The 25770-nt window shown below is 34.9% G+C and overlaps 1 non-coding gene across 1 annotated transcript; it reads left to right on the top strand.

Annotated features, from left to right (window-relative positions):
- Nucleotides 1–962: 962 nt before the first annotated feature.
- Nucleotides 963–1067, top strand: LOC111750254 (U6 spliceosomal RNA). Its single transcript, XR_002785404.1, has one exon. It is a non-coding gene; the product is annotated as a U6 spliceosomal RNA (small nuclear RNA).
- Nucleotides 1068–25770: the final 24703 nt, after the last annotated feature.

The following is a 25770-nucleotide window of genomic DNA, read 5'->3' as shown; positions in this document are numbered from 1 at the left end:
TGTCCTCACTTATTATCTGTCTTTCACATGTATTCCTTGGCTAATGTCTAAGTCAACAAGGCCAAATTCACAGCAAAAAGTCAGTAGTGCCAATCCACCACACCTCAACTGCACAGATATGTCACTTAGTAGTTACCTAGAAACACTCATGTTAGCTTTCTACAGCATTAAAACAGTATTTGATGAACCACAACATTGACTCCCTGTCTCTTACATGAGCATAACCCCTTGCCGTCAAGTGGATTCCAACTCGTAGCGACCCTATAGGACAGAGTAGAACTGCACCATAGAGTTTCCAGAACTGCCGACCTTTTGGCTAGCAGCCGTAGCACTTAACCACTACTCTGCCAGGGTTTCTTACATGAGCATCCACACACATAAATTCACACCACATGCACAAAAGTTCACAGACTTCCCCTGCCACTCTTCAATGCATTGTTATCTGTAGGCTAGTGACTTAAATTGGGTTCACAGAGGACACAGGGGAAGGCCTATATTGTGGTGCATAGGACATAGAAAGGAGGGAGCAAAGCTGGAGAAAATTCTTAAGCTTGTGAGTCAAACATCCTTGGGGAGATGAGTGAACACAATGCCTATGTGACAACGGCATGTGAAGGCTAACCGGAAGTGGAATGGAAACTGTCAACACGCATATTTTATACCTCTTTGTCTTTTAAAAAGTCAAGAAATTATCATCAAACTATATCTGGAAGTATCCTAATTCAAGTGAGGTTACAAGAATGTTTTTGGAGGCAGTAGTTCAGAGCGCGATCTCTAATTTACAACGAAGTAATGCTATTTCCCTACCTGAAGATAAACTTTAAAATAAGATTATCTTTGATTGTTTTTCAGTAGATAATTTACTACTTTTTAGTATGCTTCCTTGTAAGTAAAATGTTTGAAAGAAAACAAGTTCTTCATGGACCAAGAAAATTAGCTTAAAAAAAAAAAAAAAAAGAAATGCTCACTTTGGCAGGACATGTACTAGAATTGGAATGATAACCGAGAAGATTCATATGGCCCCTGCACAAGGATGACAGCAGGTTCACGAAGTGTTCCATATTCTTTTGCCGAGTGTATTCTCAATAACAACAGCAAAATAAATAAAATAAGGTAAAATAATTAACACTGATTTGGGCTACTATTTTTTTTTTTTTTATCAGACTAATCCAATAAAAGTGAAACCTGAGGAATTAAAAACGTATGTTGTCTAAATCCAAGTTGATAACACAAATTAAAATTAAATTAACTATATCTTTCTAATTCTAGTTCATACTTGAAAGATACTAATGGAAACTTTCCTTTTCTAATTTTTAAAATTCAGAGTAATATCTTCTCAAGAATTATACTACATGTCAAACACAGATTACAGAAAGCATCTGGTATTGTTCAAAAACAGGTTGGAAATATAACTAAAGCAGATTTTGTATCCTCAGGCCTGAAAATGCATTAGATTCTTCTTGTATATTTTTCCACGGTGATTCAAATTTTTTACCTCACCTTGCATTGATTCAAGTGATAAAGGCCTTTTTTAAAATTAGGATTTTTGTTGGCTCTGTGCTAAAGATACTTTATGTATTATCTTTTCGTATTTAAATAAATTATTATATATACGTAGAATTAAATAAAGCTGTATGGTGGCATAGTGGTTAAGTGCTACAGCTGCTAACCAAAGGGTCAGCAGTTCAAATCTGCAAGGTGCTCCTTGGAAACTCTATGGGGCAGTTCTACTTTGTCCTATAGGGTCGCTATGAGTCGGAATCAACTCAATAGCACTGGGTTTGGTTTGGTTTTTTGTATTGTTTTAAGATATTTATATTCAGTGTTACATTTATACTCTAATATTTCTGAATCAGAGGACTTTTTCTATTTCAAAATTTTCTTAAAATATTTTTTCAGATTTTTGAATGTTGTTTGGTCATTTCCAGGTACAAATACATTTTAGAAGAGGTTGGGCATATGTGAGACAAAGAGCTAGGACTGAGATCCTTCATAAATCTGGGGCTTTAAAAGTGTTCCACAACTATAAGGTAAACCCCCAAAAAGTGACGATATATTCAGGTTTTCCAAGGACAGATTCCAGTTTGTGCCTATTGTATACTCAGTTATCTCAGTTTGTACAGTAAATTATATAGCCATCCACTTAATAAGGGGGTAGAAAATCTGTATTCACTGGTCCAGGGAAGCAGCAAGTAATCTTGTCTTATTTTTCTGGAATTTCAGAAATGAAAGCAAATTCGTGTTAAGAAACCAGCACATTGAGTTTGTCAATTTGAAGCTATATTTATACTTCTCTAGAATCCTTAATAGGTCCATGGATGGCAAAAGTTGTTCATAATTAACTCCTAACTAAAGGTTGGTGATTCAAACCCACCCAGCGGCACCATAGAATAAAGGCCTGGTGATCTGCTAGCATAAATATACAGCCAAGAAAATCCTATGGAACAGTTTTACCCTGTAACACATGGGATCTCCGTGAACTGGAATCGACTCAGTGGTTTAGGTACAACACCCTTCAGGGATACTTCTATACCACAGGGTGCCAGGAATCTCCATAGAAGGTAAAAAATGAAATGTTGTCAAATATGAGCATAAAATAAAAATAATTGTGACATACGAAAATAATTCACAGGAAGGAGATTAGATTGACTCAGAAAAAAAAAAAAGCAACCTGAGAACTTGAGACAGTCGAACAGTCTGCAGAGAGTATGGCAAAGATTGCTAATTAACTTCCATTCCATCCATTCTCTCATTTTCCTTTTAATAGAAATGCCACCACAACACATATGCAATGATTTTTAGTTGGGGAAATGGCTACCATTCTAGAAAATACATTTCCCAACATCCATGTATTTGGTGTAGCCAAGCGACTAAGTTTTTGCCAGTGGCGTATGAGTGGGTGTGCTTTGTGTACCTTCTATATTATTTCTTGAAAATCGATTATTTATTCCACAGCACCCCTTGCCTGTTCTCACAAGCCAGAAAAAGGGATGGTGCTGGGGTACTGATGAGCCAGCACTGACTCTGTAAGACATGCTGACAAGAGCAACATTCTAATGAGTGGCAGAATAACAAGAGGAAGAAACCTGTGTCCCTGAACACCCTTGTAGACAGAGCTGGCTGCACTCCCTGCTTGACCTAGCATGTAAGCAGAAATAGTTTTATATTATTTGAAAATCTTTAAACTGATTCATTTTTTAAGCATAATTTAACCTTTACTTTAATCAATATCATAGCATAAATATAGTGAACATGAATGAGGTAAAAGAAGGAAGAAAGACCATTATGAAAGGATAAGACACTCAAATGGCTGACATACTTGAAAAATGATTCGAATGAAATAGGAAAAAAGTTAAAAATCTTAAATAGAAATAAAAGTAGGAAATTACCCTGAATCCAATATAGATAAGGAAATAAAGAGAATGCCAAAGTCAGCATTGTGTGACTAGCAGTTCCATATGGAGAGAATAGAAATAAAAAAAATAGGGAAAAAAGTTAATGATAATGAGTGAGGATTTTCTAGGATTGAATAAAGGTAAGCATCTGCAGATTGCAAAACCCACCTCTTCCTAATCTACACCTAGATGCGGTAGTGAACCTTCAGAACTCCAAAGGTAAAGATATATCCATATAAAAAAAAACTAGAGAGAAGAAGGAGTTACAAGTAGAATAATAGAAGACTGCGAAGAAGTAATAGTAAATGCTACAAGTTAATGAAATAATATTTTCAAGCAGAAAAGAGAAATACCTGTCAACTTAGAATTCTATACCAGTTAAACTATTTTAATTAAGGGTGAAAATAAAATAAGGTCATTTTCAAATAGGAAAGAATGAGTGATTTCATGTTTAATTGTCCTGAAAAAATTATTTTAAACATATATTTACGTAAATAGGAAATTGAATTCAGGAAGATGGAATGTAAGAGAAGCAATGCAAAGGAAAATAACAGTAAATATAATAGTAAACGTAATCAACTAGTGAGTGTAAAATCAGTAATATTATATTGACTAATATTAAGAAATTAAGAAAGTGGAATTTCTTAAATTCTTAATTAAGAAAGTAGAAGGTGAAGGCAAATGATTGGTTAACTGTTTAACAAACTTTAAGGTTCTTATATTGTTTAAGAAGAGAATAGCTACATTGGTAACTTTTAAATATTATTAATCCAATTTATCAGAGTAATTGTGTGCATCCATTGTTGCCAATTTCTATCTTCTGAGCCTTTCTTATTCTCATTAAAATCATACTTCAACCCCGCATCTTCTCCAACGCTTCTCTCATCAGGGTCAACAATGACCTACATTTTGTTTAATTAAATGTTCATTTCTCATTCCACATCCTACTTTATGGACCAGAAATATTTGATTCAGTTAATCACTCTCTTCTCTTTGAAACACTTCCTTCACCTATCACCAGGACTAGTTTTCATCCTACCTGCCATATCTTTTTAATTTTCTTTTTGTGTCCCTCCTCATCTGTCCGACATGTAAATAGTGCTGAGCTCAAGGGTTCAGTTTTTGGAGCTCCACACTTTCCTATCTATATTTTCTTTGTATGTAATCTCATTAAGTGTGGTGTTGTTGTTGTTAGTTGTCTTTGAGTCAGCTGTGACACATGGTGACCTTACGTATAACAGAATGAAACTTTGCCTGTACTGCATCATCTTCACGGTTATTGTATGTTTGAGTCCGTTGTTGGGAGTTGGGACTATTGTGTAGTGCCTTCCAACTTGTGGACTCTTCTTCCAGCATTATATCAGATGATATTCTTTTGGGATCCATAGGATTTTCATTGGCTAATTTTCAGAAGTAGATCTCCAGGCTTTTCTTTCTAGTCTGTCTTAGTTTGGGAGCTCTGCTGAAACCTGTCCACCATGGGTGACCCTGCTGGTATTTGAAATATTGATGGCATATATCCAAGCATCCATAGCAACACATAACATATATATTTTTACCATAGACTTTTCTCTCCTGAATTCCAGAATCATATAGCCATATGTCTACTTAACACACTCATTTCAGTTTCTAGTTGAATCTCAAACTTAACATTCCTTCCTATCAAAGTTAATGATAATTTCATTTTTCAGTTGCTTAGTCCATAAATCCTAAAAAAATTGCTGACTTTTCTGTTTTTCTCACAACCTGTATTCAATCTATTGGACTCCTCTTTGCTCTATCATCAAAGAATATCCAAAATTCAATCATTTTTTTCCCACCTGCACTGCTATAGCCCTGGACCAATTTCAGATGCACACAGACCAACTACACTTCCTGTAACTGTTTTCTGCTTTATTTTTTTATCCTTAATATCTGTCACTATCGTACTAAATAATTTCATAAGTTCTGTTGTACGAGATTGTTTTTTGAATAAGATTTTTTTGTGTTTGATTTCCTACTATATGCTTAGCATCTATAACTGCACCTAGAAAATAACAACAGCTTAATAAATAGTTTTGGATAATATTATTGACCTAAAAAAAATTTTTTTTTTTTAATGATACATGGGGGTTTAAAGATAAGTATTGAATATAGGAATACAATGTATAATTTCCTAACCAGTTAGAGGAAAAAACTACATTGTAAAAAAGAAGGGAATATAACATATTGGATATAAAAAAATGCAAACAAAACAATACAGAACAAAACACATCTATCTGCAGTTTTGCTTATGAGAGAAACATGTAAAACATAGTAACATAGAAGAGTTCAAATTAATAGAATGAAAAACATTTACCAGGCCACCCACTGCTGTCGAGTTGATTCTGACTCATAGCAACCCTACAAGACAGAGTAGAACTACTCCCTTTGTTTCCAAGGCTGTACACGTTTAGGAAATGGACTGTTACATCTTTTCTCTCACGGAGCAGAGAGTGAGTTTGAACCGGCCACCTTTCAGTTAACAGCCCAGCACCTCAACTACTGTGCCGCCAGACCTCCTTACCAGGCAAATATAACTTAAAGGTAGTTATCATAACATTATTAACAACAAACTCCACTGATTTTAATGTCAAGAAGCACTATCAAATATTTCAAAGAGTATTTTGCAACAAGAAGGTAGTAATCTAAAATGATAGAAAAAATAGTAACATAAAAATTCTGAAATTCTCCTGAAATAGAGCCACACTTACTGAGTAATCTATGGTTTTCTTCATGAGTCACAACATCATTTTACTCATATTTTAAAATCCCATAGAGGATTATGGAAATATTTGTATATTTTGCATTTGTTCCATTGGCCTATTTAGTTATGTGCCTGTGTCACAGTGCTTTATTTATTTAAGCTCATAGTATGCTTCAACATCTTGACTATTCTTATCGCTCTTCTCTTTCAGATTTTTCTAGCTATATTTACTTACAAAAATACCAGTTTGTTAGTTTTCTTGAGATCATGCTAATTTATTAGCTTTACATTAGAGGAAATTGACGTCATTTTAGTGTTTAATCACCTAATCAAGAATATGGTACATATTTTCATTCATGTCATATCATCTTATAAATATAGGTGCATATACTTATCTTTACCTATGATTCTCTTATTTCTGGTTAACATTAAGGCATTTTATATTTAGGATTATTATTGTTTTTTTTTTTATTGTAATAGAAATGCTTATTTTCAAATATACCTTTTTAGATATATGTAACTTATTGTTTTTTATTAGTTAATTTTATAAACAACCAATGATTGCTTTTATGTAAATAGTTTTATGACAACTAGGTAGTTTTCTGGAAAAATAAATGTAATCAAACCAAAACCTCTAAACTAACATTGGGATTTATTCCATAGTGATCAAATATTTAATTTTGAAAAATGAAACCAAACAAGACTAAAAAAATCTTGGGAAAAATTAGTCTGTTTAAATATTGTAGAGGGGAAAGTCTTTTGAACTTTAGTGCAATCTCAAAGGCATAAAAATTTAATATCTTAAATTCCACAAATATGCTGCAAAGCAAAACTCTCACAAGCAAAAGTAAATGATCATTTGAGAAAAAAAGGTACAATTTGTTTCACAGGAAAAAAGGCTAATTTTTCTAATCCATGAAACATTTCTTCAAAGCAGTAAGAATAAAAATTTTACCCGCTTAATAAGAACACCATAGAAGAGTATGAATAAATAAACCACAGAAAAAATGATTTTAAAATGTTTCCTAAATCTGTGGTAAAGGTGCTCAATATCTGTTTAATTTAGATCAAAATTGAAATTTTTAATGAGTTGTCATTGTTTTAATTTATGAGATTGGCAAAGATCAAGAAGTTTGATAAGTTTTTTTTTTTTTGATGAGTTTATGGGGAAAAAGCCACCTTCAAATATTATTGGTAGGAATATAAATTAGTATAATTTCTTTGGAGGGTATTTTGAAATATCTACACAAATTATTAATGTGCATTCCTTTGTTCTGAAATTCTACTTCCAGAAATTTTCATATATTTTATACTTATTATAGCATTGTTTGTTGTTGTTAGGTGCCAAGTCCATTTTCGACCTATATTGATCACATAGGACAGAGTAGAACTGCCCCATAGGGTTTTCTAGGCTGTAATTAAAAAAAAAAAAAAAAAATTTTTTTTTTTTTAATCTTTTAGGGAGCAGATCACCAGGTCTTTCTCCCACTGAATTTCTGGGTGGGTTTGAACTGTCAACCTTTCGATTAATAGCTGAGTGCTTAAGCATTGCACCACCAGGGCTCATAGTATTGTTTATAACAGCTAAGGATTGAAAACAATATAAATGTTCCTCAACAGGGATTTAGCTAAATAAATTAGAGATCAAAAGTATAATATAATTTTATGAAGTTTGGGAAGAGTTTTATGTATTAGTACAGAATTATCTTTAAGATATATTGTTATTGAAAAACTGTCCAGGATATGGGTTAGCATGTATACCATGCTAACCCATTAACATCGAATCAATTCTGACTCACAGAAACCGTACAGGACAGAGTAGAACTGCCCCATATAGCATATGTGAAAAAAGAGGGGAAATAAAGAATATCAGTGAAATTAGATTTCTTTATGTCACCTGGCTGTTAGAACCTTGAGAATATAGGTGTGAAGAGTTCCTACTAAATTGTAAACTGTACATTTTGAGCAGGCTTATATAATCCATTTATTCCTTTCTCTAATTGCCGCATTTCATTCTCTTTCTAGTTTAAATCCCTCTAACCACGATGGCAATCAGGATATTATCAGGAAGAAGTCAGTTTTATCACTATAAGCTTGTCCCTGTTTCAAAGACATTTGCCATGGTATGGGTCTAGGTATCCTAAACTGAGGAGTGTTCAGAGCCTGTGACATTTAAAATGGCAACTTGATAATTGTATCTTTCAAACTGTCAATCATCAGACAAAAGCTTCAAATATTATCATGCAAGTATTAACGGTATGAAGGCTGAAAATAATTCTGATAACATAAAATTGTGCAAGTCTGTACTCTGTGGCTGAACATGTAATATCATTTAAGTTGGTAAAATAATGAGAAGAACATTAACCAAAGCAGATTTACCTCCAGACCACTGCTGCTTAGAGTCCACTCAAGAAACAATTAGTAAAGGACTAATGGCTCACATGAACTACAGCCTCCACTAGACTAAGACCAGAAAAACTAGACGGTGCCCAGCTACCACTACCAACCACTCTGACCACTAACACAATAGATGGTCCCTGTGGGAGAAAGTGTAGAGCAAAATGCAAATTCATAAAAAAGACCACACATACTGTTCCAACAGAGACAGAAGGAACCACCAAGACTATAGCCCTAAGACACCCTTCTAATGTGAAACTGAAGCTACTTCCAGAGATCCCCTTTTGGCTAATCAATAGGAGGCCTATAAAATAAAAATTAACACCTGTGAGAAAGGAGCTCCTTAGAACAATCAACTATACAAGACCCACAGAGAAACATTTGCCCAAAAGCAAAAATAAGAAGGCAAGGAGGGGCAGGGAAACCAGGCGAGTGGAAACAGGGACCCCCCCCAAAAAAAATTAATGAATAAGTAAAAGGTAGAGTACAGAATACCCTCCAATTTCTGCTGAATATACCTACAACATATTTTTTCTTCATGGAATTTCAAGAAATTTGATTAAAACAAAAAAGCTTAGTTTCTTCTACCTTTCCTACCTCACTGCTTGCCATGATAATGATGGCGTAGGTGACTTTCCTCCCATTGTGAATGTCCAAGTATTTCCCTTTACTCCCATTGTGAATGTCCAAGTATTTCCCTTTACTAAGTAGAAAAGTGATCATCTCTCATCTGAAAAGCATTGAGCAATTAAACGAATTTAAAAAAACCAAACCAAACCAAACCCATGGCAGTCAAGTCAATTCCAACTCATAGAGACCCTATATGGCAGAGTAGAACTAACCCGCAGAGTTTCCGAGGAGCACCTGGGGATTCCAACTGCTGACCTTTTGGTTAGCAGCTGTAGTTCTTAACCACTATACCACCAAGATTTCCAATTAAACTAATAAAAATTTTTTTTTTTTAATAAAAAAGATTTCCAATTAAACTAATAAAAAAAAAATTTTTTAATAGGTAGGTCTAATTATGCCAGAATATGTAAATAAGGCAGAAATGGAAAAACTGATTTAGGGGAGTGGGGTGCTCACCCTGTTTGTACTGAAAAGGATCAAAAGGTTTCATCTGGGTTGCAAGAACTCCAGAAAAAGTAGGTGAGCTTGTGCTGTCTTGTCTGCATACCCAAGACTGAGCATATAATATCAAAAACAAATGACACAGAGTGGTAAAAGGATGTGGTATTCACCCTCATGATTGTGACGAGGATTAGGAAAAAGACACATCTTCTCAACACAACTTAATCTGAGGAATTGTGGAAATGTATCTCTGGTCATTCAACAACCAACTAATGTGCCACAAAAAAAGAGAAAAATCAAGGCCTCCTGGGGTCTAAAGAGACGGTCACCCATGGAGTCCCACCTGTGTGGTTTAGACACAAATTCTTGAGCCCTGAGAGGCTTTTAATGGGAGGTAAAATCTTTATACTGAGATTATAACCTGGGGGCTAAGTGATATTTTAGTAAGTTATTGTTGATATGTTGTGAGGTGCAGTCAAGCCGGCTCTGAATCACAGCGACCCTATGTACCATAGAATGAAACACTGCCCAGTCCTGTGCCTTGCTCACAATCATTGTAATGCTTGAGCCCTTTGTTGCAGCCACTGTGTCAATCCATCTCATTGAGAGTCTTTCTCATTTTCACTGACCCTCTACTTTACCAAGCATGATGTCCTTCTCCAGGGACTGATCCTTTTTGACAGCTTGTCCAAAGTATGTGAGACGTAGTCTCTCCATCGTTGCTTCTAAGGAGCATTCTGATTATACTTCTTCCAAGACAGGTTTGTTTGTTCTTTTGGCAGTCCATGGTATATTCAGTATTCTTCGCCAACACCACAATTCGAAGTTGTCAAGTCTTCTCTGGTCTTCCTTATTCATTGTCCAGCTTTCACATGTACATGATACAATTGAAAATACCGTGACTTGGGTGAGGCGCATCTTAGTCTTCAAGGTGACATCTTTGCTTTCCAACATTTTGAAGAGGTCCTTTGCAGCAGATTTACCCAATGCAATGCGTCTTTTGATTTCTTGACTGCTGCTTCTATGGGTGTTGATTGTAGATCCAAGCAAAATGAAATCCTTGACAACTTCAATCTTTTCTTTGTTTATCATGATGTTGCTTCTTGGTCCAGTTGTGAGGACTTTTGTTTTCTTTATGTTGAGGTGTAATCCATGCTGAAGGCTGTTGTGGTCTTTGATCTTCATCAGCAAGTGCTTCCATTCCTCTTCACTTTCAGCAAGCAAGGTTGTGTCACCTGCATAATGCAGGTTGTTAGTGAGTCTTCCTCCAATCCTGATGCCCGCTCTTCTTCACAGAGTCCAGCTTCTTGAATTATTTTCTCAGCATACAGATTGAATAAATATGGTGAAAGAATACAACCCTGACACACATCTTTCCTGACATAAATCACACAGTATTTCCCTTGTTCTGTCCAAACAACTGCCTCTTGATCTATGTACAAATTCCTCATGAGCGCAATTATCTATTTTGACATTCCCATTCTTTGCAATGTTATCTGTAATTTGTTATGATTGACACAGTCGAATGCTTTTGCATAGTCAATAAAACAGAGGTAAACCATTAGTAAGTAATGGTCTATAAAAATCTCTGAAGGAGAATGACCAGGACACAAATAAGATATTTGTTTTAGCATGTAGGCAGTCAGCCCAACAAGAAAGAGTGTATGCAATTTTGAACTGCTTTTTAGTTAATTACATCATCTACGATTAGGTATTTGTTATTTATTTTCTTTTAAATTAAGGGATGTCCATGGTTATTGACAAGTCACATGCTTTTGAGTTTAAATTCTGGTCCTGTCCTGGAAGAGAAATTTAAGCCTCAATCACATGTTTTCCTGTGTAGGAACCATCCCAGAGTGTTACTCTGAAGAAAGTATTGACTCTGATCATACTTCCTAAGCACATCTTTTTTGGAATGGTTCCATCCTTGTTATCAAAGGACCTTTACCAAAACCAATTTTAAATTGTCAGAAAATAGCAATTTGTTTATAAATAGCAGAAAATATTTTTATCATTTACATCTTTAACTGATCAAATAAGGGCAGTGGCAGAAGAGTGATAGAGTAGTATCTTTCCTGGGAAAAATCTTTACATGAATGTTTATTGAAATCCAAATCATCAGGATCTATGTATCTCATTAGAAAAAAATCAAGATTAAAAGAGCTGGGAAAGAAGAAAGGGTTATTAAAAGAGTGGAGAAGTAATTATATCGGCTTAAAACTACTCAAGTGACAACACTTTATGTTTTCCAGATTTATAAAGGCATGGCTCTTTATCAAGATTTGTCATTTTCACAAGTCTAATCATGATATTGAGTATTTTTAAATTTTATTTAAATTGATAAACTGAACACTAATTACTGAGGCACCAAATAGCAACAAACAAATGTAATTCCAAAATAAGGAAATCCATTTTAACCTGCACTAATTAGAAGACAGAGGGGCATTATTTCCCTGGAACATCACTGGGTAGGAACCATCTGAACTAGCAAAGTATAATGTCATATGTAGCTTATGAACAAAATCCACCATTGCCTATTGTCCAGTGGACATTTCAGAAGAGATACTTGTATTCTCATTACCACTTGCTACCTACAAAGGTAATGAAGAGAGTGAGTTCAGAGGCAAAAAAGTGTTATAGTGTCTTGTTGTTGTTGTTAGATGCTGTAGAGTCAGTTCTGACAAATAGAGACCCTATAGAACAGAATAGAACTGCCCCATAGGGTTCCAAGAAGCAGCTGGTGGATTTGAACCACTGACCCTTTGGTTAGCAGCCGAACTCTTTAATTACTATGCCACCAGGGTTCCTATAGTGTCTTAAAGTAGCCAGATTTGATGAAAATAAAGTCAATTAAGATGGAATTTTAAAAAATGGCATCAAAGTTTTTGATTCACTGATTCATTTGTTTTTTCATTTGGAAATAATTGACTAGCTGGAAAATTTATTTTTTGGAGGTGGTACCAGAATACATAGCACTATTTACACTAGGTTAACAACTCTTTTGCCCCTGTGGAACCCCAGGAATAATCATTACACAATAAAAATAATTTTTCAGCAATTCTCATAGTAATCTTGGGGTGTTAAATTATAATAACCATATTTATTTTTGAAACAAAGAAACTGGGGAGAGAAAGCCTAGTAACTCAGATCAAATTATGAATTACCAGCTTCTTTGAATTATGTGGTGATCTCTCATGATTAGAGCAACACAATGACAAAGATATATTTGTCTGATTTTTATTAAAATATTGGATATGACTTTATGGTCTGCTCTATTTTAAAATGTATCATTATTTTAATTCTTAAGCTTTTTTCGAAGACCTATTACCATGCATAAGTCAAACCCATCACATTTAATTATGAAAGTAGTAGATTCTCTGATAAAGCGTATGAGAATGGACCCAACTCTACTTGCAATGTCCATAATCTCATAGTTTCACAATGTCACATTAGGATAAGAAAAATACTGAAAGTATGAAATAGAAATTAAATGCATAAATCAGCCTGAGGTCTCTTTAGAGCTGCTTATGAAAGAAAACAAATTAAATAATTGTAATTGCAGTTATTTAAGAGCTTCAGTTTCTTTTGTTTTTGTGTCTGGTTGTAGCAGAAAATTCTCTATTGCCAAAATTATCATAAAAGAGAAAAATAACATCAGTGTTATAAGTGGAATGGAATGTGATTCCACACTGGGTAGAATGGCTTTATATAATTCAGCAATGTTTTTAATGTCTCCTTTGATATTTTTTCCTATAGTTAAAAAAAAGTTACTTCTCTGAAGTGTTGTCTATTATTTGAATAGTGAATTGATATTTGGAATGCTACCCTGTTCCTTTTCTCCCATCTCTGCTTTCTAATTCCTCACTGCCTTCTCCTTGCCTGCAAAAAGAGTGGAGGGGAGTGACTTTATTTATTTTTGACAAACCACCTTAACATATCTTAGCAATTGCTGGAAAAATTTCATTGATTTGACAGTCTCTTATTTGACCTATTTTACAGACCCTTTTCAACATTTAATGCTCCCTGGAGATTCTTGAGTTTGCCAGTGTTACTGTCAATGTTAATAATCTATACTCTCCTTAGTCGGAATAGACTTGATGGCAGCGGGTTTGGGTTTTTTGTTTGTTTTTACATGGAAATAGGGTTGGAAAATATAGGACTGGTAAATAAGGAAAAATAATAGCAAAGGCACTGCAAAATTTGGAGAAAGTTCAGATGTTTAAGGTATGAAAGAATTGTGCATACGAGAAAGAGAGAATTTAAAGAAGAGAAAAAAGGGGGGATGATTAAATTTTACTTTTGAATTTCTAATGCCAAGAAATACAATTCTTTAAGGAAGACAAACATTTTTAGTCCATTAACTCTCAGAATAATGCATTCTATGTCTGCATTTGCCTCTGACATTCATTCTTTCAGTTTGCAAATATTGGTTAATTAGCTTCAGTATGTTGCAGGTCCTTTGATAGTTAGAAGAAGCATAAATATTTTCAGTGAGCTTAAATTTTAGTAGGAATATCTGAGTAAATCAATCATAAAGGGGTAGAATACAATTTTACAGGTATTGCGTGGACATCTGTCTGAGAAATCGTAAAAGAACACAAATGTTTTGAATTGTACCTGGAGTTAGGCCTGAAGGACTGTACGAAGAGGAGCTGGTGGCTTAAACCAAACCTGGAAGGAAAATCTGAGATAAAGCTCAGTAATAAAACTTTATTGAAGAGTACAATCTTTGGGAAGGAGTAGTGAGGTGAAACGAAATTGAATCAAGGAAGGAGGATAGCAAATATAATGGTATTTTACCAAGTTGGCCACTGCTCCCTGACACACCATTTATTCTATCTCACGGAATGTCTTCACAGAGGCCCCTTGAATGGTCTGTGGGGCAGGAGAGGAGAAAGGGAGACTAATTTCTTTTTTTTAAATAGTCTACTCATTGGTCAAAATTTGTCACCATGAGTAATAATTCTCCATTACTTCCAGGTATGCATTCTGAACGCCTGGTGAGTCTTGCTACTTCTCATGCCTGAATGGTGTAAGGGATACCCCAGGATGGAAGACAAGAGGTAGCAGGAGCATGTATGTAATATGAGGTTCTTTAAAGTGGTACATTCAAGCAAGGAGAAGGATGAGAAGCAGCAGACGTAGCACCCTTGAGCTAGTGGCAGTAGCTGCGGCAGCAATAGCTGCAGCAACTAGGCTGTATGGCCAGGAGTTGCAAACACCTTTGCTAGGGTCATTCAGGCCAAACAGAAAGTCATGTATGCAGACCTACTATGATGTGTAAGCTGAATCTGGCATATGCTACTTGAGGTTAGTCTTGAAAGATAACTAAGCATTCACCAAACTGACAATAGAAAGTGTATGTGAAACCGCAGGCAGCAACATAAAAGGCATGAAAGTGTGTAACTTTATAGCTATATTACTCTAGAATACATGCACATTTTTCACAGTACTGGTCCAGGTACTGTCATAATAGCCTATTAATTAATCTCCTCATGTTCAAGCTTTCACCTTCCTATTCGTTGACGCATTTTTCATTTTCCAGTGCAAATTTGGTTGCGTCACTTCAAATCATAAAATACTTCACTGACTTCCCATTTACTTAGATAAAAATCCAACATGGTCTACAAGACTCAGGGTTTTCTGGCATCTACCTGCATTTCCTCTTAGTTTCAGCTTTAAAAAAAAAAAAAAAAAAAACAAACCCCTTGCCATGGAGTTGATCCCGACTCATACGGCCCTATAGGATAGAGTAGAACTGCCCCTACAGGGTATCCAAGGAAAGGCTGGTGGATTTGAACTGCTGATCTTTTGGTTAGCAGCTAAGCACTTAACCACTGCGCCACCAGGGCTCCAGTCTCAGCTTTTTTTTTTTTTTTTTTTTTTACTGGCCCTTTATTTCTCTCACGTGCTAAGATCTTTCCCATTCATGTATCCTCAGTTTCTAGCAGAATGTCTTGCACGTGTCTGTGCAAATATTCATGAAGTGAATGAATACAATATTGCCCCTCAGAAGCTCCTTTGAGCAGGAGAGGCAGACTTATAAATGTGTCAAGGGTTAAGATAGGCTCTCCATAACATGCCATAATTTTTTTTTTTTTTGTAGTTGAGAGAGGAAGTGCTAGAAGACCTTCAGATCATTAGCACCTGAATGTAAAACAGTGGATATTTTCCAGAAAGTTATTTCACTAAAGGGCATTCTAGATGAAAAATACAATAGCAGTGTTTTGGAGTTATGAAACTCTGAGGCATGATCAGAGGAAGGGGAATAATCTGGGGTCACTGGTACCTGGGGAGTGTGGGAGACAAGCTGAGGACAGGCTGAGGGGAGGCTTCACATTAGCCCCTTTTACTATGCTTGCATCTCAGATTTATGTCTTTCTGTATAAGTATATTCCTTCATGACAGCTACCTTCCATTCTATCAAGTCCATTTGTTGCAATTATATATGAACCTATGACCAGATATGCCAATTACAAATTTCATCCTACCATACTTAGTGTTAAAAATGAGATTACATTCACCTCCTTGTGTAAAATGTCCAGGCCACTTGGTTTCTCATTCAAGCCCAATTTGTGGCTTATAGCTGTATGAACTCAAAACTACTGCCTTTTACTTCCCTTGTGATTTTTCCTTGACATTTTTTTTTTTAAATCAATGCACCCACTATTATTTTTTTTTATGTCAAAGTAGCTGGCCTCTAAAATATTTTCTTTTACAGTTTTATTAGCCCTTGTGAATCAGTTAGTGAGCATCCTGCCAAACATGTAGCTCACATTCCTCTAGAGATGTTTCTTCTGTTTGCAATAGTTCATTTTTTTCTGAGATCATAAGCAATGATCTGAAAGAAGAGAACCTGTTCTTTGACATGTTCTATAAATACAAGGTAGTCCCTGATCTACTGTCTTTTTAATTCAGTCATAGACTTCAAGTAAAAATATTTGGTGATCATTATTGATGATCTTTAAAAAAAATGATGCTTCATATTTACGTAGTTTTCTGCTATAAAAACCCAAAAAAACCCAGTGCCCTTAAGTCAATTCTGACTTATAGCGACCCCATAGGATGGAGTAGAACTGGCCCATAGAGTTTCCAAGGAGCGCCTGGCGGATTCAAACTGCCAACCCTTTGGTTAGCAGCCGTAGCACTTAACCACTACACCACCAGGGTTTCCATTTTCTACTATATTCAAAAAAAAGCACTTTTATTATTCTAATAATGGGTAATACCCAGATATTCAAACTGACTAGAAATATGTAACAGATTTTCCTATGTAGTAACATGTTGGACATTAACCAAAAATGATTAAAAGTAATAATATTGTTATTGTTAGGTGCTGTTGAGTCTGTTCCTACTCATAGCAGCCCTATAGGACAGAGCAGAACTGCCCCATAGGGTTTCCAAGGGGCAGCTGGTATATTTGAACTGCCGACCTTTTGTTTAGCAACTGAGCACTTAACCACTATGCCACCAGGGCTCCAAGGTAACAATAAAGATATAATACTAATTATAACATAAATGGTCTGCCTAACATTATCTAATAACGCAATGGCACTGCTAGGAGTAGAACTCAGGTCATTTGTCTCCTAATTGTATGCTTTGTCTTGTAGTCAGGCAGACACATGTGACTCTTTCATGTATGCGATTTGGAATATTTACACAAAATAAACTTCAGTATTTGCCTTTCCTAGGAAATGCCACATCTCCCCTCTTAACCAAATTTACATATTTTTTTGAAAATTAAAAAAAAAATTAAATGAGACCTGTTTTAATAAATACGTATGTTCATTTCCCATGAAAAACTATTTCCCAAGTAAAATTCATTAATGTCGTTGGATATTGGTAGAGTTCTAAGTTATGAGACAATACTATCTCTAAAATAAATTTTAATTATATCTATTTTTAATCATGAATTTTTACACTGCCGCCAGATTTGCACATTCTGTCTTCTGGATAATGTTCAGCACAAATAATATTTCCAATTCGACCTTCCAGTGTCTTAGCAACCATGAACACTCCTATCACCTAATAATTGCTACCCACAGAAATTTCCATCAATGACACAATTTCCTAACATAAAGATACATTTAACCATCAGAATGAAAAATAAAAATGAAAAGCAGTGCTTTCGCATAGTTGGAAATTAACAAACGCTTATTTAATTCAATCCAATCATCCAAACCGGAAATGTACCTTAGCTATTAATCCACTAAATTTTGTGATAGTTTGCTAAGCAACAAAAGCTCAGTGGCACAATCTCCATGCCTGTTTCCTCCATTGCAATATGCCCTGCACTTCTCTCAATGTGTGACTCTTAAGAGATACAACTGTTCAATGAACACATGGATGAAGGGATAGAACTAAAATCTTTCCCTATTTTTCTTTTTTTAAATTTTTCCAGTCTAATAAAAGCTCATAGTTCAGAAATCCAGTTCTTGTCTCCTTCAAATCTTAAATGATGTGTTTACCCAGTCAATTCAGAAAAACACACTGTACCATAAATAAGAAGATTTAATAATTCCTTTAACATTCATACCACTGGGTTTATCTCCTTACTTACCCAAGTACCAAATTGATCAATTTATTTGTTTTTCCTTGATTTAAAACTGGAAAAGTTTGAAGCTGTTATTAATGCTTACTTAAATTCTTAATAAATTGTTCTTCAAAGAAATTGATTAAATCATGAAAACCGAAGTAAAAGTAGAGTCTGCTGACTCCCTTTCAATTCTATTCATTTAAATTTATTCATTGCAGGTATACAAATTGCCCGATTGATTAAAAAAAAAAAAAAGGATTTAAATTTTCATTTTCCTGGTCATTTCTGGCTTCTGTATGTGATAATTTAATTAATATTCCTGGATATCCGTTGTATATATATTTTTCTGGTCTCTTGTGCTGGTCTGGAATTTCATGTCTTGGTATCCATGTCTTTTTAGAAAATAAACTGTTCACATTATAAATTAACCAATAGCCTCCACTTAAACATTTATTGAATATTTTTGAGGTGCATAGTACATACGGAAACCCTGGTGGCATAGTGGTTAAGAGCTATGGCTGCTAACCAAAAGGTTGCAGTTCGAATCCACTAGGTGCTCCTTGGGAACTCTGTGGGGCAGCTCTCCTCTGTTCTATAGGGTCGCTGTGAATCGGAATCGACTTGATGGCAATGGGTTTGGTTTGGTTTGGTTTTGGTTATTATACATATGTGTTCTTCTGGAAAGTCTAATGCAATTTCAGTAGGCACAAAAATCGGGTATATAAAATCATATTTGTATTTAAAACTTGATTCCTTAATTATAATTCCTTAGTTTATGATATCCTAATTTGTAGTTAATAATGGAAAAACTTAATTGGGCTTTCTTGAGACTATGTGTAAAAGTAGATTTGCTCTTACTATGTTCCAGGTGATTTGACTTTATTGACTTCTGTTTACGAACTTAAATCCTCCCCAAAAGCTTATTCAGTTGTAGTAAATGCTGACTAAATGTTGTCAGTTATTATGTGCTAATCTTTAGTCTTCTAATTGTTTTTGAATGCATAATCTCACTTATACTCACCACAATACTATGAATTAGATAATACTGTTAATTGTTGAATTATTTTTAGAATGGGGGAAACTATGGGTAAATCATATTTTTATAAATCATATTTTTATAATCAATGTTAAAATATTAATTATTTTAATAAATTGTTAGTTGATTTGGGATATTAAGATAAAGAAAAGTCATTTCAGTGAAAACAGAGATTGGATGTGGGTTCAGAAAATATCATTTGCATTGTCATTTTATTTGTTATGCAAGGAAAAGCCATTTCATTTTGTAGTTAAAAAAAATCTAATTTTCTAAGAGGATATTTGAGTACAACCAAAGTAATAACTGCCTCGGTTTTACCTACATCATCTTTGAAAAAGGCCATGAGTAATCCCTGAAAATTGAAAAAGACTTGGTTCACAATACAAAATAAGCTGTTTGACTTTCTCTATTCTCCCTTAAATAAGAGCTATTTGTATTGATTGTGTCTGCATCATTTAAACACACGTTTCTACTTTTTTAAAATCACCAAAATATTCTGATGTAGTAGCAAAGACTTTCCATGGTCCCAAAGAGACAAAATGGAAAGGCCTGATCCAATAGATAATCTGGTTAGCGTACTTTTATTATTACCAACAACCTCCAGATTCTAAGTATCTAACGTTGGACAGTATTCAACACTCGCAGTGTTCCCATCCAGGATACTTTGGATTTAAGACCTCGTCCTTTAATTATGTAACCCCCAGCATGACACTTTTATTTCCAAAGAGTGTAAAAAGTAGGACAATGTCTCTCTTTTGCAACAAACAATACACTGTCACAGTGCAGTAAAGAGCCAGACACACAGTATCATATTCCTAAATGTACTAATATTTCTATCATCTGTACTTTTACCGCATTTTCTTCAACTCCATTCTTCTTAAAAGACGTCTAAATTCGCTGCTTTCTCTTTCGTATAACATGCTTACCTTTGTGTGCTTCTTAGTAGTGTTCTACCCAAGAGTGGCTCTATAAAAGTGTCTCAAGCCTGTTGCTGTCAAGTCAATTTCAAGTCATCGTGACTGCATGTGTTGCAGAGCAGAACTTTGCTCCATGGGATTTTCAATGTCTGTGATTTTTTGAAAGCAGGCTGCCAGGGCTTTCTTGTGAGGTACCTCTGGGTGAATTCGAACTCCAACCTTTTGGTTAGTAGCTGAGCACTTAATCATTTGCACCATTGGCCAAAGAACCATAATTAAGTAATAGATTAAAACAATTATGTCAAAGCATTTTCTCTTGATTTTTTAAAGAAACCAAAAGTTCAATATGTAATTATGCCAGAATAATTTCTCTTGGTCTTAAATTTTGTAGATGATTTATCCAGACTTCTTGATATAAAACATTGGCATTGGTATGTCACTTTCAGAGTATAAAGAATGTATGTTATTAGTATTTATGCTTTCAAGGTCTAAATATCTTTTTTATATGAAACTGTAGACATGGTTAAAATTTTACTAACAATGTCTAAGAAAATAATACAGTAGATAGTAAATGGTTTAAAACAAAAAAATCTTATTGTTGAAAAATTCATTTTGAACACATCAAAGGTTTTAAAGTGACTCCATTTAGGCTTTGCATATTTTTTACTACTTGAGGTAAATCAGTGGTTTCTGCTCTGTAAAAATATTTATGTAAAACCATTATCAAATTTTCATTTTTTGATGAAAAAGAGGTCATAAGAACTTGCTTTGCAAAATTTGAAAACAAGCTGGACTTAACATAATTTCATGACAACATCAGTAAAACATATCATACACCAATCATTTTCAAATATTTTCATGCATCAGAATGATCTAAAAATTATGTTGAAAGTAGAAATAGCCAACGCTACTTGACACCTGTTAAAATAAATATCTCTAAGGAAAAGGCTTAAAACCTGTTGCCATGGAGTCTATCCTGACTCGTAATGGCCTTTGGCTTGTATACAGTTCCTCCATTGTCTATTCCCCCTGTGTGTGTCCCTTTGTCTATTCTGGCCTTTTTAAAAAACACCACTCAGAAAAGATTAGGTTTAGGACCCACCCTACTCTAGCATGACCTCATTAACATAACAAAAGAGAACCCATATTTTCAAACAGCGACCTATTTAAGGGTTAGGACTTCAACATAACTTTTTGGGTGACGCAATTCAGTCCATAATAAGGCCATACTAAAGCTTTGATTAGCTTGCTGGTAATATTTTACAAATATTTAAAGTATATATAAGGTATCCTTTTTCATAATCAGCCTTTAAATTTATTTTCTCTCCTTATATTGAGCTGCTTCAGGAAAATCATTTATGTAAAAGCAATATGTACTCATTTTGTGGATATATTGTTATTTTAAGTGTAGTAGATCGCGTTGTCTTCCCCATTTCTTCATCTCTCCTTACATCTTCCCTATTTGTGGTGTGATTTTGCATTTCCTTCCATAACAAGTAATGTATATGTCCTACCACACTGATTTTGAGCTTGGCCATGTACTGTGCTTTGGCCCAAGAAATATGATCAGCAGTGATGGCGTGCCAATTTCCAGCTTGAGCCTTAGGAGGTATTGTGTGTTCTGTCTGTCCCTTGAAACTTCTGCTTTCTCTGTGAGAACATAGCCCTAATAGTTGCTGCTTCTTCAGTCCAGACCTCAGAATGGTGTATATGAAACAGAGCCACCTCAGTCAAGCCACAGAGCCAGCAGTGTACATTTAAGTACTTATTGTTACATATCACTGAGGTTTTATGGTTTTTCATTATGTTGCATCATAATTGTCAGAAGTAATACACACACACATACATGTGTATGTGCGTGTGTGTGTATGTGTGCATGCGTGTGTGTGTGTGTGTGTACAATAAGACCTACAAAAGCCAGAATCTGTGTAAGGCAGAAGCTTGTCAGAGAAAGAAAACTCAAATATTTTCCACTGAATTGAGCAATAGAAAAGTGATAAGACTGCACTCTGTCAAAGATGGAAAACTTGTGAGACCTGGAAAAACAAGGCAGTTCCTTCAAGTTCCTGCTCTCACAGGTTTCACTATGTATACCTAGTATGGTATACTCAGGGTCTATTATTCAATAGCTTAAATAAGAATCAAATAATCTCACTAAGACAACTTAGGGATATTTTTAATTTTTTCTAAGTATGTTAATATTGGTAAATGTATTCAGTATCAAAGAGCTAGAGATGTTTGTAATTTACAATAAGCCATTTTTACTCTTTCTCATTTATATTCCTGGCACCTAGCATAGGATTTGGTGAAGGGTTGGCCCTCAAATATTTATTGATGATCAAGTGAAAGACACTCTGAATGACATAAACTGATGAATTTGCCCTTTATTTCTAGAAACATAATAATTTATTGCCAAACTAAATATTCAGAAGGTACCTATGCTTTCAATAAAATGTAATTTTGTACCTGTATTATGGTTCTTTTGAGCTTTCATAAGTAAATAATAAGAACACTTGAGGTTCTAATATTTTTATCTTATTAACTTTGTAATATATAACCTAATAGTTTCAGAGCAAAATATGTAAATGCCATTTGTAAGCAAACCTGTTTTCTAGCTTATAAAGAATTGTGTTGGAATTCATTCATTAACAATTGCAGTTAATATTTTATTTTTGCCATTTTGACAGTCAGTGAACCACAAGTTCCAGGCAAATGGAATTTGAAGTTTATGTAACAGCACATTGTATATGATTACTTCTGTTAATGACCTACATGGTGTTGAATGTAAATATCTCATAATGACAAGCTTTAGATCATTGTGATTCCAGGAGGGTTTAATCCATAAGCCTAGCTAGCAATCTCATGTATTATTTTTTGTAGACCTTTGGATTTATTTGAATGCTTTTGATTTTTTTACCGTGCCAGTGGCAAAGTTCAAATAATTGATAGACGTTATAAAAAGCATGATAGAATACTATGTCCTTATTATCTCAGAGTGAAAAAAATAAATACATGTTATAATGCATAAGTTGCTAAATTTTAATGGCTCTTCCTTTGTTTTGATCTATTGAGTCAAAGTATAAACACAAAGTGAATTGGTGTGTGAGTCTATTGTACTTAAGTTTTGAAATCATTCTCAGATAACATCATTATTATAAACAAACTCCTTTATATTTTAGTTTTCCTCTCTGGGTGAAATCTCTCATTAATTGTAATCTTTTCCACTCTTACTATGTCTGTGGAGATACTCTCCAAAGTAAACTGTACTGACTTTCAATTTCCCCTTAATACTCATGGCTTTGGTAAGGGAATTGGATACCTTTTGGCATTTTCTTCCACCAGCTCCATTGTCTCCCTACAACCCCTCTCTGTGTGGTTTAGATTCCTATACCATTTCACCATCTTTTTCATTGGAGCCATTTACCAAACTACAGGACACTAGGCTTGTGAATCACAGTTTTCTCATTCAACTCATATGCCACCACCATTTTCTAAGTCTTAAAAATGCACATTGAAGACCCTTCTAAAATTCAAGTCTCACTGTTCCTTCACTTTCTTAATTGCAATAATCACTGTACCTTCGGAAAACAACTAACAAAATATCTTTTTTTCAGAAAGGCCTTACTTTCTGTATTTTCCATTGTGAAGTTATTTTTTCTCACTACATACTCATGTCTTTCTACTACTTTTATTCCCATTAAATTCACTCATGGCGACCCTTAGTGACTTGACTGTTACAGACGGGAGTAGTCCTCAGTCTTATTTGGCTTCCACTTATACTTTACCAAGACTGATCTCCATTAATCATTCACTACAGTGTACTTATCACCTAGATTTTTAAAATTTTTTTCTTTATTCCTGTAGTTTGTAGTCTTCTAATTGCTAGATGTTGGGGACCTCTACCATGTCTTTTAGAATGCAAAATCAGTTTTTTTCTGCAATTGAGGAAATGATCTGATTTGAATCTATCTCCAACTTATGTACTATAATGTCAACCGACCTCTCAACATTATTTGGTAGGTTTATTTTAGCACTTGTTTATTCCATCTCATTTTCTACAATGACTAAGACAGATTGTCACAATTTGTGTTGATGACCCCATCTCCTCCTTCAACTGGAAAAAGTAAAGCCTGTTTTTGTGAATTCCTTTCATTTCTTCCTTTCTCAAAAGGAGCCCTGGTGGCACAACGGTTAAAGCACTCAGCTGCTAACTGAAAGGTCAGCAGTTTGAACCCACCAGCAGCTCTGCAGGAGAAAACACCTGCTGATCTGCACCTGTAGAGATTATAGTCTAGGAAACCCTATGGGGCAGTCCTGCTCTGAACTACAGGACCATTATGAGTTGGAATTGACTCAAGAGCACACAACCTCCTTTCTCACCTAAAGCAACAGGTGTGGTTTGTAATGTTTTCAAGGATGATTCTAAGCCTCTTGCCTCAGTGCATTCTATTCAGTTATTATTCTTCTAGATTATCAATATGGTCAGCTGTTCTCATAATACTCACCCGTTTCCTCTCTGATAGGAAGCTCAGTACTCATCTCCTGACTGGCCACCCTCACTACTGACAGTGTAGTCCTCTAACCTCCACCATTTTTCTTTATTACCTGTACAAATAGTTTTTCCACAGGTCAACTGAGCTGTATCTCACTTACCTGGCAAAAGTCTTAATAGAACTTCAGTTTTGTGTGAATCTCCCTTTGTATTTTTACCCTTTCTTGTCTTTCTTCCAAACTCTGAAAATGAATTTTGCCTCATACTTGTTAACAGTAAAGATTCCATTGCTTATAACCTATAATCCCATCAATTCCAGCCTCCTCCAGATCTCTGTTAATTGATGGAGATGGTCTTCGATGGTCCCAAAGCTCGTAAGAAAAAATCTAGAGATAGATATGATGAGTATCTGCTTCTTTCTAACACACGTAACCCAGGATGAAAGTATCCAGGCTAGGGCTTTCTACTAAAGTAGAAGCCATATAATCTGTGAGACAATCTCAAATAGTACTTAATATATTTAATCATTGGTATAGATGGGCAATAGCATACCAGAAAAAAATTTAACTAATAAGCCACAAAGACAACCTTGACATTGGGACCTATTTTATAAAATGCTTGTTTATAAAATATTTTATAAAATGCTCAACTCTGTTACACCACTCTATCTCTGTACGTTTTATGCATTGCCGAAACAATAGTGATTATTTAGGATCAATTGCAGTCATACAATATTATATGACTGAAAATAAATGTGTGAATTAAAGAAGCTAACACACTGATTATTATCTCCATCTTCACCACCCAGCTTCTAAATTTCATGTAATCTCTCAGCACCTTATTATTGTCACCCGAGAAAATGGGGAAACTAATATAAAATTCTGTCGCCTTCCATACACACACACACACAAATGTTAATAGTATTGTTACCCACTAAATAAATCCATTGCCATCGAGCTGATTCCGATCCTGTAGGACAGAGTAGAACTGCCCATAGAGTTTCCAAGGAGTACCTGGTGGATTTGAACTGCTGACTCTTTGGTTAGCAGCCGTTGTACGTAACTACTGTGCCACCAGGGCTGCCACCCACTAAATACTTTCTTGAAATCCTACTTTGATCTCTGCTGAGACTACTCTCTAAACCTAACCACCTCGCTACTGACAACAAAATTCAAAGGCCTTACTTTAATTCTTTTTCACT

Source organism: Loxodonta africana, chromosome 10, assembly GCF_030014295.1.
Source record: "Loxodonta africana isolate mLoxAfr1 chromosome 10, mLoxAfr1.hap2, whole genome shotgun sequence".
Classification (NCBI taxonomy): domain Eukaryota; kingdom Metazoa; phylum Chordata; class Mammalia; order Proboscidea; family Elephantidae; genus Loxodonta; species Loxodonta africana.
Note: the sequence above shows the minus strand (reverse complement) of the source record. Positions and strands in the feature narration are given on the sequence as shown.